At 40.6% G+C, this 16,837-nt stretch overlaps 1 protein-coding gene across 1 annotated transcript in view; it reads left to right on the top strand.

Moving 5' to 3' along the window:
• LOC126187371 (uncharacterized) overlaps nucleotides 1-16,837 on the top strand; it is a 1,107,325-nt gene that overhangs the window by 519,234 nt on the left and 571,254 nt on the right. The window contains exon 2 of the mRNA XM_049928416.1: nucleotides 7,778-7,841. The gene's annotated coding sequence lies outside the window, so the exon portion shown is untranslated. The remainder of the gene's footprint in view (nucleotides 1-7,777; nucleotides 7,842-16,837) is intronic.

Below are 16,837 nucleotides of genomic sequence, written 5' to 3'. Positions count from 1 at the left end.
CATTTACCACCATACGAATTGTTGTCTTCCTTGTTGTTCTTGGGTTTAGAAATTAGTGCTCGCCAAGCAAGCGTTTTAGTTAAATAAAGTGCGTTCAAACTTGATCGTCAGTTCTTAATTGCCAGCCACAGGACACTATAAGATAAAATGTAAATGCCGTGTGGCTAGGGCCTCCCGTCGGGTAGAGCGTTCGCCTGGTGCAAGACTTTTGAGATGACGACTTGCGTGTCGGTGAGGATGAAATGATGATGATTAGGACCACACATCACCGAGTCCCTGAGCGGAGAAAATCTCCGACCCAGCCGGGAATCGAACCCGGGCCGTGAGGCATGACATTCCGTCGCGCTGACCACCCAGCTACCAGGGGCGGACACTATAAGATTATTGCCAGCTAAAGCCAACACCTATGTTTGCCCTTAACTTCATCAACAAGAACGAGTCAGAGTCATAATCTTGTCCACTACGTGAACGTTCATCCTTTATCAAAGCCTTTAGTCTTCTTTGAATGTACTCCTGGACCATGGTCGTTCAAGGTAGCCACTATCTGGTGCCAGATGAGTCCTATTTCTTTTAATGGTTACCCCTCCTCATTTCTCCATTTTGCCAACGCATCCATTGGCAGAATTATTATAACTGTTATTGTTGTTGTTATTCATCTTAGTTCTTATGGCTGTAGGATGATATAAACTATTCACTTCTTTGCCTTTTGGTGTACTCTGGGTTGAAAAACTTCGTAGTCCGTGACAATACGTGTATGGGTACTGTCTCTGTGTGGTGTCTTGGAGCAGTTTTAAGACATGATCCTTCAGTATTAACTGATGCATCCTTCTACTCACTGTTGCAGCATGTACCATGTTATTTTAATATTCTAAAGACCCTTCTGGTATAATGGTAGTATTGTCTGTTTGGTAGTCGGGCGTCGACATCTTTTCATTGTAAAAACTGAGAAATTCGTTGAAAAATTTACGCCGAAAGTGTGAAGGCATTCTGTTGTAATTTTAAGAGCATATGGGCGAGTTATTCGTACACGTAGGTCTGGTCTGAGGGGAAGTGAATTTGCTTCTGTGACAAAGGACTAGCTGTGTTGCCCCAGGGCCGAGGGCACGCCAGGTCCAGTACTGGCCAGCCAAGTGTAGAGATGATTAGTATGACCGGAAGTCGGTAAATCCCAAAGCTGGGAATTTCGACGACAGTCACCTCGCGTAGCAGAATGCGGAATGAACAGCAATGACTGGCTTTGCGACACAGTGAAAGATGGCTTCTTTCACAATCTACTCTGAAACGCCAAAGAAACTAGTATAGGCATGCGTATTCAAATACAGAGATATGTAAACAGGCAGAAAACAGCGCTACGGTTTGCAGTGCCTCTTTGAGGCAAAACTTATCTGGCGCAGTTGTTAGATCGGTTACTGCACTATAATGGCAGGTTATCAAGATTCATGTGCTCCAGATGGGAGACAGCATCTCCGAGGTAGCGATGAAGTGGGGATTTTCCCGTACTACCATTCCAGGAGTATATCGTGAATATCGGGAATCCGGTAAACCATCAATGTTTCGACATTCCTGGGCCGGAAAAACATCCTGTAGGACCAACAACGACTGAAGAAAATAGTATCCACGCGACAGAAATGCAACCCTTCTGCAAATTACTGCGGATTTCAATGCTGGGCCGTTAACAAGTGTCAGTGTTCGAACCATTCAACGAAACACATCGATATGGCTTTCGGAGCCCAAGGCCCACTCGTGTAGCCTTGATGACTGCACAACACAAAACTTTACCCCTCTCCTGGACCCGTCAATACCGACACTCGAGTGTTGATCACTGGGAACGTATTGCCTGTATGGACGATTCCTGTTTCAGACTGTATCGAGCGGATGGACGTGCACATGTATGGAGACAACCTCATGAACCCATGGACCCTGCATGTCAGCAGGAGACTGTTCAGGCTGGTGGAGGCTTTGCAATGGTGTAGGGCGTGTGCAGTTGGAGTGATATGGGACCCCTGATAAGTCTAGATACGACTCTGACAGATTATACATGCGTAAACATCCTGTCTGATCACCTGCATCCATTCATGTGCATTGTGCATTCTGGCGGACTTGGGAAATTCCAGCAGGACAATGCGACGCCTCACACTTTCGGAACTGCTACATTGTGGCTCCAGGAACAGTCTTCTGAGTTTAAACACTTCCGCTGGCCACCAAACTCCCCAGACATGAACATTATTGGGCATATCTGAGATGCCTTGCAACGTGCTATTCAGAAGAGATCTCCAACCCCTCGTACTCTTTATGGATTTATGGACTGCCCTGCAGTATCCATGGTGTGAGTTCCCTCCAGCAGTACTTCAGGCATTAGTTGAGTCCATGCCACTTCGTGTGGCTGCACTTCTGCGTGCTCACGAGGTCCCTACACGATATTAGGCAGGTGATCGGTTTCTTTGGTTCTTCAACGTATAATAATTTACTATCAAATATTAAAGCAAATCTGAATACATTTGTGATGTCATAAAAATCAGGTACACTCATTGACAATAATTTCAATATCTTTAAAACTATAGGAGTTAATGTTTCATAGTGAATAAATATTTTCACGGTGCACCTCTGAATTAGCAGCTTTTAAATCCTTCTTGCGATTTCACCACACGATGTCTCTTATGATAACATTGCACTACAGATATCATCATTGACAGCCGCATACCTGTATCTTTTATTTCTTAATTTATTACGTTTTTTATATCTTTGCAGTATGCAAATGTTCGTTAGAGCATCGTATCCTCCAAAATTACATAGCAGAAGAATACATTGTGATTGCCTAATATTTTGTCATACTTGTTTATTTATTTAATGAACAGATTACTGTTTTGCCAGTAGCTTTATTTAAATATTAACAATGATTGATAATTCAAAATCATGATAATCTGTGAAATAATCGACCACATGTGTTCGCTAACACCACCATTATAAAATAGACCAAAAGACACTTCTAACAAGCAGGCTTAAATAATTGTTTAAACAATATTTAATGGCAATCTATTCATTCACCGTAAGCGCATTTGCGGAAGAATACTAACTTATTTATTTATGTAAAAACATTTGTATTTATCGTGAATGGTCTGCGTGTGGCCGAATGTTTATAACATTTCTTTATTTAAATATTGTTGTAATATATTAGTTTAGTCCAGGAAGTGGTTATGATTAGTCAAATGATGCATTTAGAATGTAAGAACGATGTACGTTTGGTGGGGACGACCTTCAACCAATGGAAAAGCAGACAGTATCTGAACACTACTGAAGTAAAGTGCAGACTGGGAGGTTTAGACAGAAGAGCTCATGGGATGGATCCTGGGCACTTTTACAAGATTTCTGCAGGAGTCAGTCCCGAATGAGGTTCAAATGGTTCAAATGGCTCTGAGCACTATGGGACTTAACTTCTAAGGTCATCAGTCCCCTAGAACTCAGAACTACTTAAACCTAACTAACCTAAGGACATCACACACATCGATACCTGAGGCAGGATTCGAACCTGCAACCGTAGCGGTCGCGTGGTTCCAGACTGTAGCGCCTAGAACCGCTCGGCCACCCGGCCGGCCCGCACGAGGTAACGAGTAGTATTCAGTCATGGAGGTGTGTGATTCTGGAGGGTGAACGAACACTGTCATTCTTTAACTCCTGCAGGGACTTTTTATTTCGAGAGGTCTGAATGTGTTTCAGGGTGTGTCTCTGAGGATGCACGGAGTATGAGTGACGATTCTTTGTATCGAATGTGATAATTTTCAATTCATGTTGAACTCCAAACGGCTTTGAGCTGGAGAATAATTCGTACATTGTGATTATGAATTGAACTTAGTTTTCGTGAGTCTTTGATGATTATTTAGTTTGGGGTATTTTGCTATCATTCTCATAATGCTTGATAAGGGTATTTTCTGCCTGTATTTTAACTGAATATCCTAGGACAACTTTCCGTTTGTTTGGGATGTCATTTCTTGAATAAACAATGTACAACATAATTCTCTTTCATCTAAATCAATTACAAACATTAAAACAGAACCCTTGTTATTAAATTATTCATGACATTTTTGTTTTGTATTTCTGTGTATTTTATCAGCTACCAATACTATCCAAGGCATAGACTGTTTGACTGCAGGACCGCAACTTCTGGTTGTTATTTGCAGCGAATTAACTTCAGGGCATAAATCAGACGTGCGCGGCTCGAGCCTTTGACTACACCAAGCTATACTTTTTAAACAGAGCCATATATAGGCCAAGTACCTAAAGTACGAATAATCGCAGGTAAAGACACAACTGGTTTGCTCGTATGGGATGCTGTTTAGAAGAACAACTACCCTTCGCTGTAACCGTTAGGTAGCGTTCCAATAACACAGGCTTGTTGGCAAATTGTTCCTATACAGGCTTTGTCTCATAGCATTTGGAAATAACTATAACAGTCTAGAACGCAAGACACATTTATTCAAAGGGACCGGTTTCGATCATTACATGATCATCTTCAGATCTTTTTATTTTGATGGGCAATGGCTATGCATAGGGCAGGAACCGCTGAATGATGGTAGTCAACAGCTGCTGTTGTACAACAGGTAAGCTACCGCTGAATCGTGAAATTACTCATCCAGGAATATTTGCTCTGTCACGTTGATCTCTCTGTCGAATTCATTTTCTTGTAGCGTTTCTCGCTATAAGGTGACTCTGGGTGTCGTGGGCTGTAAATTAGTTTTAGTGGAAAGTATTGATTAATTGGTTTGTCTTGTTGATGCCAACCACTAAGCCATTGTTAATTAGTATAGATTTTAGATATGTCCCGATACATACAATATATTAGTTATCTAGTTTGTAATGTAGCCATTCAGATTCACGTTCTCTTCTTACGACTTTATTGGAAATGGAAAACATGTAGCACAATACTACATTTTAGAACATTTCTTTACACTAGTTGTTAAGGTCTAACAGTTGAATGAACGTACGCTCACATTTACTTCACTGAACATTGAGGAATTCACACCTTAATTTCTTAACAAATAATTTGGAGAACTGTAAAATGTTCTGTAACACCCTTTAGCACGGTTTCATATTTGAAACGATGTCTACAATCACCTAAAAAAAAACACAGCATGCAATTTTGATATTAGTATAGCAATTGACAACAAGTTTTGTCCTGGCTATAGGCCGCTCTGTTATGGCATTGCCTGTGTCAAGATGATGGCAATTAGTCCCTATTGTCCGGCTACGTGTCCAATAACAGACGCCTGTCACGTGGACATTCAAGTAGAGCACGTGCGTCCTTTTCTGTCCCGTGAGTACCCTCATGGAGACGCCATGTTTCATTTCGACGTTTCACTGCTCTTTGGTTGCACCTAGGTGGTTTGACGAACGCTCCAGCAAATTCAAAATCAGTCTCAATCGTATCGCGCATTTATGAAATCCTTTTGATAACCGCGTACGGTCTGTGTTTCCACCACCAACCACACACTAACCTTTGATAGTAGCACTGCAAGATGCGTGGATCAATATCTCTGCAATACGATTGTATCACCTTGTAGAGTCAGTACTGCACTTTCGAGAGCTCGCGATTAGCCACTTGCAGTGCTTTCTCGTAGCGTTTGACCACTCAAAGTATTAAAATAGTGCACTGATACTCCTGGAGATTGAAACTGCGTGGCAGATCACGACTCGAACCTTGGCCCTTCGCGGACAAATGACGAACCCGCCGCCACACCCTAACTTCGACACCACCTCACTCGCACTTTCCTCCTGCTTCCCAACCTTGAGCGTGCAGTGTTTGGTGAAAAGTCATTCGGGGCAAAAATATTTCTCGACTGCGACTAAACTATTTTCTCCACGATATCATTTCTTTCAGGAGTGCTAGTCCCATAACGTACGCCGGAGAACGCGTGTTAAGTTAGGAAAGTAGGAGAAAGACTGGCGGACATAGGCCTCTTACACACGGGCGATCTTCAGCAGCGCTGCTGACAAGGGAACCTCCCCATCGCACCCCACTCAGATTTAGTTATATGTTGGCACAGTGGATAGGCCTTGAAAATCTGAACACAGATCAATCGAGAAAACAGGAAGAAGTTGTGTGGAACTACGAAAAAAATTAATAAAACTGAGTAGTCCATGCGAGCAAATGCAACTTCAAGGAGAACGTGAGCTCAGGAGCGTCGTGGTCCCGTGAGCAACTGCGCAACGAGAGGTCCTTGGTTCAAGTCCTCCCTCGACTGAAAATTTTACCTTCTTTATTTTCGCAAAGTTATAATCTGTCCGTTCGTTCATTGAGGTCTCTGTTCACTGTAATAAGTTTAGTGTCGGTGTTTTGCGACCGCACCGCAAAACCGTGTGATTAGTAGATGAAAGGACGTGCCTCTCCAATGGGAACCGAAAACATTTGATCGCAAGGTCATAGGTCAACCGATTCCTCCACAGGGAAACTCGTTTGATATATTTAATACGACACTGGTGACGGCATGTGCGTCACATGACAGGAATATGTTGTCGACCCACCTAACTTGTACACTTGGCGAATGGGTAAAAAGGTTCTTCTACCTTGCCCGATTTAGGTTTTCTTGTGGATGTGATAATCACTCCCAAAAAAGTGATGCAAACATAAGAGTTTGTCACATAAACTGAAAATAAAAAATTAAACTTTTCACTGGAGGGAAGACTTAAACCTAAGACCTCTCGTTCCGTAGCTGATCTCGCTAACCACGGGACCACGACGCTCCTCCACTCCCATTGTCCTTCATGTTGCATATCTTCGGATGGACTACTCAGTTTGTATATTTTACTAATTTTTTTCATAGATCCACACAACTTCTTCCTATTTTCTCGATTGATCTGTGTTCAGTTTTTCAAGGCCTATCCACTGTGCCAACTTATTACTAAATCTGAGGGGGAGGTTCTCTTGTGAGCAGCGTGCGTCGGTCACTAACTCATAAGGCTGTGAGAGCACGTCATGAATGGTTCCCTGCCAGTCAGTCGACGAACATTTTCCAGCGAAAGACAAATGTTCCGCGTGTGACTCCAGGATACGAGTTCGACGCCAGGGTTGGCATCCAGTTTTAGCTATCATTATTTCGCTACAAGTTTAGCAAAGCAAAAATGTAGTTATGTAAAATTACATAGAAGTAACAACGGTATAGAAGATAAGTCTCAGCATTGCTCCTCTACTTCAGGCAAAGCAAATAACAGAGTAAGGTACTTGTTTAAAACCACTTAGAAGACCTCTACTAGAATGCTACTCAAGTGTGTAACATCCGTACCATTGCAGCAGAAATGTAAAAAGAGAAAAACACGAAGCGTGAACGATCACAGAAGTCTTTTATAATACAAAAGTTGCAAAGCCACAACTGGCAAATATTAAAACCAAGTTACTGGTTTCAAGGTGGCATCAACAGATACTTTTCAGCCAAGAAGAAAAGTAGACAGAGAGGAGGGTTAAACTAATAACATCTGACATAGGGGCATACAAATAATCAGTCTTCCGTAATGCGTCTTTAAATTGGGAAAAAACATGTATAAAACCTTTCATCGCTTTTACACCGTGAATATAGTATTTACGCTCATATTTGAACGACTGTTCCCATATAAGCTGAGAGGAGAAAATGTACTTCCTCTTCTCCTGTCTGTTAATAATCCCACTACAAATGCTGTGTTTCAGTGCTGGAAGGAGCTTTCGTCAGAGGCTGCTGTTGTTTGTTGTAACATACTTTATTACAGATCTCTATTAGCCGACCTGTCCAGAACGTTGCATCCTATGTTTCAGGAGAACGTGACTGGAATCCCAGTCCTCGCACTCGCGCTTCGAACCCGTCTGGAGGTGCCGCCTGGTGAGTATTCCAGCAGCAAATCCTCGCTTTCTATAAAATTCAAATCAAAGGGGCGCGGCGAATGACTGTTTCTACACCTGTGGTGCAGCATAACGTTGTCTGCCATCTGAAATGTGTTAAAAGCGAAAAAAGAAACAGTTTTATGCCCTTTCTCGTGGTGATACGGTAGCACGGGTTCACAGCTGTACGAACTCGAATATATTGTGCATGTATTTTTATTGTTTTATCTGTTAGAGAGCTATTGGCTTTTAATGAAGTATGTGAAGTGGGTCAGAGGTACTGGCTGAACTGAAGATGCGACGAAGGATCCTGTCTCGTGGCAGGGTAACTCTGTGGATCCGGTCCAGCACGTAGGTTTAATCTGTCAAGTTTGAAACCCGCTACAGAATGTGAAAAAGTCATGCTAGCTATATTTCTGCAGTTAATTCACTTGACAAGATTAGAACTTTCAGACTATCCCTCACATCCAAACAGACATCCGTAGTAAGTTAACATTACAATGTGCGTGAGATATGAGAAGTTTTTAATAACGTTTTCGTGGAAGAAACGAGTGCAAGGTACACTACAGAACTTTCGTTAAATATTCCTTTTGCAAATAGAAACAGTCTTTTCTTGCTGCAATGTATTTTATTTGTTCTATACGCGTTTCAAGGTTTATTTTAAGGGGTATTCAGTGGTAAATAGAATGATTCAGTTTTGTTTTGATATATTTGATATACGATATTTGTAAATTGTAAAAAGTTCATGTCTCTTTTCGGTAAATGAGTGCTTCCTTAAAGTTATTCGAGTTTTTGTCTGGCATCTGCGTTTCCTCTCATCTAGTCAAATGCTGGAGGTCACACTATAACTTCACTTATAATACATCAGGATCTTTTCATGTTACCACCTTTTTTATTCACATTTTTCATGTTTTTTTTTCTCTAACTGCTGTGGAGTGCTCTCAGCCTCCCGTGACTAATTGTCGATATTTTACCGAAAACTGTGATTTAAAGTCGTAACTTCAGTGTGTTTACTTTCCGTTTCTTCCTGTTTAGTTTGTCTACATACACGTACGTAAGCAAACCAGACAGGTAGAAACATAAAGTACATTTCTGTGTTTGCTACATACGATGGTCAAGCAAACGAAATTGTTAACCTTTGTGAGGTTTGAAACGCAGGAGAGAATTACTGCTCAATGTGAAGTTGTAAAGGAGCGTTTGTCAGTCACGTCTCGGCAGCTCGGTCGGTAGCACATTCGCCCGCGAAACGTAAGGTTTCCGAGTTCCAGTCCCGGTGCGGTACACGGTTTTAACCTTTCAAGAGCTTTCAGATCGGCGCACACAATGCTGCACAGAGGTAACACACATTCTGGGGTATCAGTCATATCCACACTTCGTTAAACCATTTCCTCATCGTGTTCTTGTGGAATGTCAGTCATGACCTTTAACAGAAAAGTATGGCTGCATACCAGAAGGAATAAATTACAAAATACAAAGTAACTTGGTCAAGGAGAAGAGATACGGAATATTGTCAGATTATCAGATAGCATGGACGAAATAGACAAAGACGAGGAAAGAATAGATACTGTGTGTGATCTCCTAAGGGACTAAACTGCTGAGGTCATCGGTCCCTAGACTTACACACTACTTAAACTAACGTATGCTAAGAACAACACACACACCCATGCCCGACGGAGGACTCGAAGCTCTGGCGGGAGAGGCCGCACAATCCGTGACATGGAGCCTCAAACCGCATAGCCAATCCGCGCGGCGAATAGATAGTGTTGACGTTCAGAGAGAGGTAATATTTCGCTATTGGACAGACGGAAAAAGCTGGAATACGTCGAGAAAGCCTAGAGCCAAGAAAGCCAAAAGTCTTCTCTTGAATTCCGAGTTAATTTGTTTAAGACTCAAGAAGCTTCTGAGTAGTTTGGTTCAGAGTCGTGTACTAGAAAGATAGGAAGAGGTGGAGGAAGATGCAGTGTTATGTACAGGTAGCGCCAAAATTTTGGAAATACCTTTTCTCGAATCGATCTAATTTAATGATGAAAGGTGTTTGATATGGCAGAATGAGGGCATCAGTTGCTAAATTCCGCTGCTCGTGGTCTAGTGGCCAGCGTTGCTACCTCTGGATCATGGTGTCCCGGGTTTGATTCCCAGTCAAGTTGGGGATTTTCTCCGTCCGGGGACTGGGTGTTTGTGTTGTCCTCATCATCTCATCATCATTCGGGAAGTGGTGAGATTAGAAGTGGGAAGACTGAGATAGGAAGAACTGTTACAGTCAAAGAGTGGCTAGTTACACATACACACACACTCACACACACACACACACACACACACACACACACACACACACACACACGGACATGTTTGGATTGCAAGCATTCATGTCCACTTAGAATCGTCTGGAGTTTTTCGCTAAGTGTGCTGGGTGCTGGGCTGCAGCAAATGGCGAAGTAATTTTGGTTTTATTTTAGATGGAAATAGGAAATATTATTCTAAATTTGGACTTAGTGTGGGCAATAGAGAGGTTTCTTGTGTTCTTCCCATTTTTAATCATTCTGTGTGAATACACGGAAGTATTTGAGAAATCCCTGGTATTAGTGACAGCCATCATTCATAGTATACTCACACAATATCGGAGTATTTTGTCTACATTCGAACAGACATTACACTTTATGACACTATTTACTTTCGTAAGCTAATAATTCTTGTCGACGCAGTAAACAAACGACACTGGTTCCGTACTAGATATTTATATGTCCAAAAGTAAAAGCATCACAAGTAAAAACATCACAACATAACAAATGTAGTAGACTTGCCTTGTTATCGGCTTCAATGTCCAGTGGTGCTATGGTGCAATCCAGTGTAATATGTGTAAGGTTGTTGAATAAGTCAGCTTCGAGTTTGCTTTTTTTTATTAAATCATGGCGTTTTTTCACGAATCGCTGTTGCATAATCTCTTCATCCACATCACGACATCTTTATATCAGAATTGACATTTTGGTAAACTTATTATGCTACGACTTTGATAAATATGTTGCAAAGAACTTCGCAGGAGTTGCCACAAAACTAACCCAGCTACAACTGCTTTGACTGGCTTTGTGCAAGCGATATTATAGAAATATTTAATTCTCGATCCATCTAGAACATATGCTAGTCAGAAAAGCTCTAACTTAATTTCCTGTTTGAGAATACACTTTACATTTGATTTACTGACTGTTTCTTCATATTCTTTGTTTCGTTAACGCTTTTTAATACAGATAGCTAATAATATGTAACACACAATTTATAATACATAATATATAATATATAATTAACCAATTTTTATTATTGTTTTTTAATATGTCCACTTAAAATGTAATATCGATTTTCCTATCGATTTGCAACATAAAATAGTGTGATTCGTAACAAAGGTTGTGACTGATACTAGGAATGAGTGTTAAAATTGACAGTGAATATTGCAGTTCGTATTTCGCTAAATTTTCTGACGAAGCTGTAAAAATTAACTTTGAGTGTTCGAAAATATCGATATAAAAATACAGTTTATAAATAAGGAAAATTTCTGGAAGAATAGCCTGGTACGCTCATAATATCTGCCAAAACAGTCTATATAGTTTAAAATTGAAAACAAGTTAAAATGTCACCGAGGTTTGGAGGGGAATCGCGTATTTCGTTTAGTAATGAAAAGGCTCTGTTAGACCTTGTTTCATTATAGCTTGTTAATATTGAAAATTAGCTACCATCCCTTGCAGAACCGATGGTATGGGGATCTTCCTGCATTTTGCGGTAGTGGCTTGGTGTTATTTTCTGCTTGTACGGAATAATGTCACTCGAGAACAGTCGCGTGATACAGATCGTGAAGAATACTGGTCGACAATGAACACGCCTATTTGTGTCTGGTGAACAATAATAGCTGTTTTATGAATCCAAGTTTATTCTAGCCGAGGATTTGTGCGGGCTTAAAAAAGTTATCAGATATGAACGAAACAGAACTTCTACAACATACTTGAATCAGCCACACGGTATGGATCTGCAGTTCTGTCTTCTTAGAAACTGGAACGACTTCTGTCCTTTTCCAATTACTACCAAGTGCTACCTTCCGTTTTCACATCATCATAGTCAGATAACACGTTACCGGTCGCTTGCAAGAGTCTGACGGGTTCTACCTTCAATTATCACACCACATAGTTTATACCTTGTCGCACAAAACAGGCCTGACTATTTTATGCAGCAGATGACAATGCGTTCGCGCGAACTGCTGTATAAAAATAAGCGAAAAATAAGAAATACCGAGGCAAGATACAGACCTAGAATAGGGCTGGCGGGAAGGTACCTTCACATGCAGGGACCCGTTCTTTGGCATAATTTGTGGTAGCCTGTCAGGTCCAGTTTCTGTTTCTTTTGAGATTTAGTTCTGTCCGTTTAGTTCACTCCGGTAGTACTGCAGCCATTATTTCATTTTTCTTGGTGTCGGTTTCATCAACAATCCATTAGATTATATGTTGACTGACTTCAACTGCAATAAATCTATCTTAGCTTTTATGTTATTATTTTTATAGGATTAGAATTTCTCATTTTACCTGCAGCAAACGCTTCTTGATAGCTGTTTGTGTACGTCTACAGATCTCGTTTAACTTTTACCATCAAGGCTTCAGCAATTTTTGAATTTGCATTAATGTTTTCTCTTCCTAATATTGCTGTTGAGCAACGAAGGATCTTGCCAATCCTTCAATAACTTTATTATCTTTAGCGGAGAAAAACGGTAAATACATTTCCAGTTTTTCTTCGCTGCTAGTTTTTACGTTATTAGCTATGAGTTTTTTGTCATGCCTGGTAAAGATAAATATTATCCTATATTTATTGCCATGCAAATGCGGGAAATACCATCACGAGTGAGGCGAAATGTTTAAAGTAATTCTTGGTACAGTGTTTTATCATAACACAGCGCGATTCTCTGTCGTGTGCATTTAATAGATCTGAGTCAACCACAAGGAAACTGAAAGCTACGCTTGTTGCTGTACTGTAAACGAATATTATAGATGGAACACCCTCCAGAAGATTTTCAGTTGCACTTAGTTGCTTAGTTTTTCATGTACCATAGACCATTATACACCGGCAAGAAATTTAGAGTACTAAAGCAAAGGTTAACACATATAGTGTGTAATTAAATACTTTACGCTACAATGGATGCTCGATAGACGAAACTGTTGAATATTTTCGTCTCAATTCGCGCTTAAGTGCTCACATGTCATTCCGGATTCTTTATCTTTTTTTGTTTCGATCCATATTTATGACCGGCTTCCTTACGACAACAAACGTAATACTCTTATTGAAACTCTTAATGTCTTTGTAGTACATATCCGATCCAGGATGATAGATGAGGCCCTTGTTTATGTGTTGCCTTAGCCAGCTTAGCTTTGTATTGCAAGAGTCGAAGTTGTTAAGCCGTTGCATAATTATGTGACTTTACATTCAAATTTTCTGTCGTTACCAGGTTTACACTTTCCACTTCTACTCACGGGATTTCTCTTCACTAAAATTCCCTTACGTGCACGTCACACATCCTGTGCTATGCCAGATACTTCTCCTCGGGAGTATTACATACCTCACCCATCAAAGCATGACGGCAGTTTGTATAACTCGCAAATACACTGTGTACCAATAAAGTACAGTAAATTCACGTATCAGGAAGCATTCTGAGAATCTGTTACTCTACCGGGCAATAACGGATTTGAGAAGACTCTGCAAACATTGAAACGCTTGTTGTGGTAAACCGAGATATATTGTACCTCAGCATCCAGGATGCAAAGACACAGTACGGCGATACTTAACGATATATACGACATGAACTGTCTTTTGCCCGTATTAAAGGCGGTCCATTCCCTCCATAGAGGACTCTATTGGTTCCTTTCTCACAAGTCTTCATTTTTAGTGAATTATTTATTTCTACATTTTATAGTTCCAGTTTACTGAGTGACTTAGACCTCCGTTATGCGACCGTGCTACGTTTCATCTGTAGGTGCTTCTTTCCCTGATGTTTTCTATTGTTTTCTGAGTAGTGTCTGTGTGTGATGCTGACAATGTAACCAAAAAAATCCTAGTTAGGTCTACATAGATCAACTTTACCCAACTGCACACAAACGTTTATGGATGTTCACCACGGTTTCTTTTTCCGCACACAAGAATGCAATAACAGGACGCTGCTTGTAACGTGAGCCGTATGTAGACGCCATTTTGACACTGTACTGTGTGAGTTAACGAGAATTTTGCTCTCATTTAAGTGTATGGCCGAAAGAGTCAGCCTTCAGGAATTGTGAAACGAACCCTGTCATCCAGGACCGGATGCCACAAAGGCACGAGATGGGGAAATTCACAGACGTCTACTGTCTATTGAGGCCTAAGCGCTGTAGTCTGCGAGTAAGACAAACGCGAACCAAAGTCATAGGGAAACCCAGTAGAAGGAGACGTAGCAGTGTTAAATATGGCGGACCTAAGATCGGTCATAAAGGAAAACATTTATGAAAACTATTTAATTCTGTAGTAGTGCAGGGAATCAAGCCACAGTAATTGTAATCTGCCATCCTCCTTACATTTTCACGTTGATCCCAATAAAACTTGAATATTGATCATATCTATAATAATTTAGGAGTTACTGTGAAAGTGAAATTACCAAGTTTTGCAACAAAGACCTGAATCCTAAAATCTGACGGCTTTGGTCGATCTCAACGATCGACATTTCATGTAGAAGCGCATCGTTAAAATGACGAATGTTATAAATATCAACTATGTAGCTTTATTTGTTTAAAAGATGTAGTAAATTTAAATTATCAGGATTGTCAGTTGAGCATCAGATCAGCAATTCCTCCACGCAAAACACATTGAACGATGACAGCATGACACCTTATTGAATGATTAGGTAATAGAATATTTGTTGTGAAGTTTAGTGCGTAGTAGTTACTTTGTTCTTTATTTTTTTATCAGAAAGCACATTGGTGCAAGGCTATTGGCCGCGACATTCAAAGTTAAGAGGGAAATTGTATTGGGTTTATGTAAAAGAATTTAACGTTTATTATGTAATGGATATTATTGTTACTTTACTTAGAACATCAATGTGGTCAAGCTTTGATTATTATATATGTTAAACTGTAAAGTGCATGGGGGTTAATTATATTTTTTAAATTATGCAAATATTTTTACTGTCTGTCCGGTTACGCAGCCTCGTAACCGGTTGGCCCTGACCGGTATTAGTACGCAATCTGACTGCATAGAACAACAACAAAGAATGAAACAAAACTTCCGTTAACACAATTAATTAATTAAGTCCCCAGCAACTATAAAACCTACAAAACAACAAAACACAAATGTAACTGTTCTATGTGTGGAAGTGTGATTCAACGTACACATCTGGCACGGTACTTCCTCAATAAGACAAGATATTTTAAATACCATTTAGACTGAATTAATTAAATAAAACTGAAATACTATAATTGCATATAGAAACCACAATACAGTCTGATACAAGAACACGAGCCAGATGCTTTGTTGACTGAACCTGTGACCAAGAGGCATTATTGTTAAAAAATTGAAATAATTAAAAAAAGGAAATTTTTTACCTTCATATATATTGACGAAAAGTACACTCTACTCCATCAAAGCAATATGACAATATCTGAACAAGCACTCTCCATGGGATATTCTCAACAACGACACGCTACTGCAACATCTCCACAAGCACTCTCTACCACCGCTTCTCGACAAGCACTCTCCACTACGACTTCTCGACAAGAACTCTCCACTACGACTTCACGACAAGCACTCTCCACTACCACATCTCAACAAGCACTGCACACTGGAGGCGGCTGAATAATACTCTTTGGCGCAATCTCTGGCGCTGTGACTCAGTGTAGCCACCTTTCAAAAGTAATGTAGAATAAGCTGTAGCCATTCAGATGGACGGCATCAGGTAAGGGAACTGCGCTAGTCAGTCGCGTGCGGGAAACGCGTGCGGGAAAACGCAGCCGGAGACTGGCAGAGGGCAGTACTGGTCAAGATACCAAAGGGGACAGTTCGAATGGAAACGCGAAAACTGGCAGTTCGGCTGGAGGCACCAAAGAGAACGGTACTGGTGGAGACGCGAAAGCGGACGGTCGGTCTTTAGGCAGCTAGGAAGTGAAGTGACTTAGAAAATTTCTCGTTGTGTGGTATCGCGGGACTTAGTCTCTGAGCGGTGAGCAGCCGCGCGACTGGTGTGAACTTTTCGCGTAGTTAACGAGGTGGAGTGTTGGACTTTTAATTCACGATGAGATTGTGAATGATCGAACTGTATGCACTCGAGTGTAACAGTAGCTCTAAATACGACCACTTTCGCTATTAGTTTGCTTTCTGAATAAAAGTTATTCTAACCAAATCGCAACTGTGAAGCCTACATCATCTATGGGTCGTTAATTTAGTTCCCGATATTATTACTGCTGTTATTACATGTTATGTTGACTTTGTATTTCGCAAACTTGCCACCAGCCAAACAATTTAACCAAAGGGTCACAAATGTGTAATTTAGACCGTGTAATACGACACGTGCGGTTCAACTCTTAGACGAGTTTGAGCCAAGACATTTCGACGAAGAGGAACCGCATGTGAGCCCGAACATCTTTGGGATGTTAGCTCGCAACTACGATTCTGCCATCTGGCAGAGCGGTTCGAAATTTCACTGGCGCACAGAACAAACATCAGATGTGAAGCATCAACAAGGACATTTGCCTATGTATATTAATGGCTTTTTTAAAAAAATCTGGGGCATTACTTATTGAACGACCTTCGAACATAGACTTCGTAAGCTAATTTCGTCTTCGATTGATCAAAACCGAATATTGTAAGGGATCCGTGATCCCATGAACATGTAGCGCCGGAAATGCATTTCCATCTATTGCACTGCAAAAATTTTTTTCCTTATTTTGTCACCTGAAGATATGACATTTCTGTCTCTTTTATATATTGTAATTGTTTTACTGTTTGTAT

Source organism: Schistocerca cancellata, chromosome 5 (genome assembly GCF_023864275.1).
Source record: "Schistocerca cancellata isolate TAMUIC-IGC-003103 chromosome 5, iqSchCanc2.1, whole genome shotgun sequence".
NCBI classification, from domain to species: Eukaryota; Metazoa; Arthropoda; class Insecta; order Orthoptera; family Acrididae; genus Schistocerca; species Schistocerca cancellata.
The sequence above is the reverse complement of the archived record's forward strand: the minus strand, read 5'-3'. Positions and strand labels throughout refer to the sequence as shown.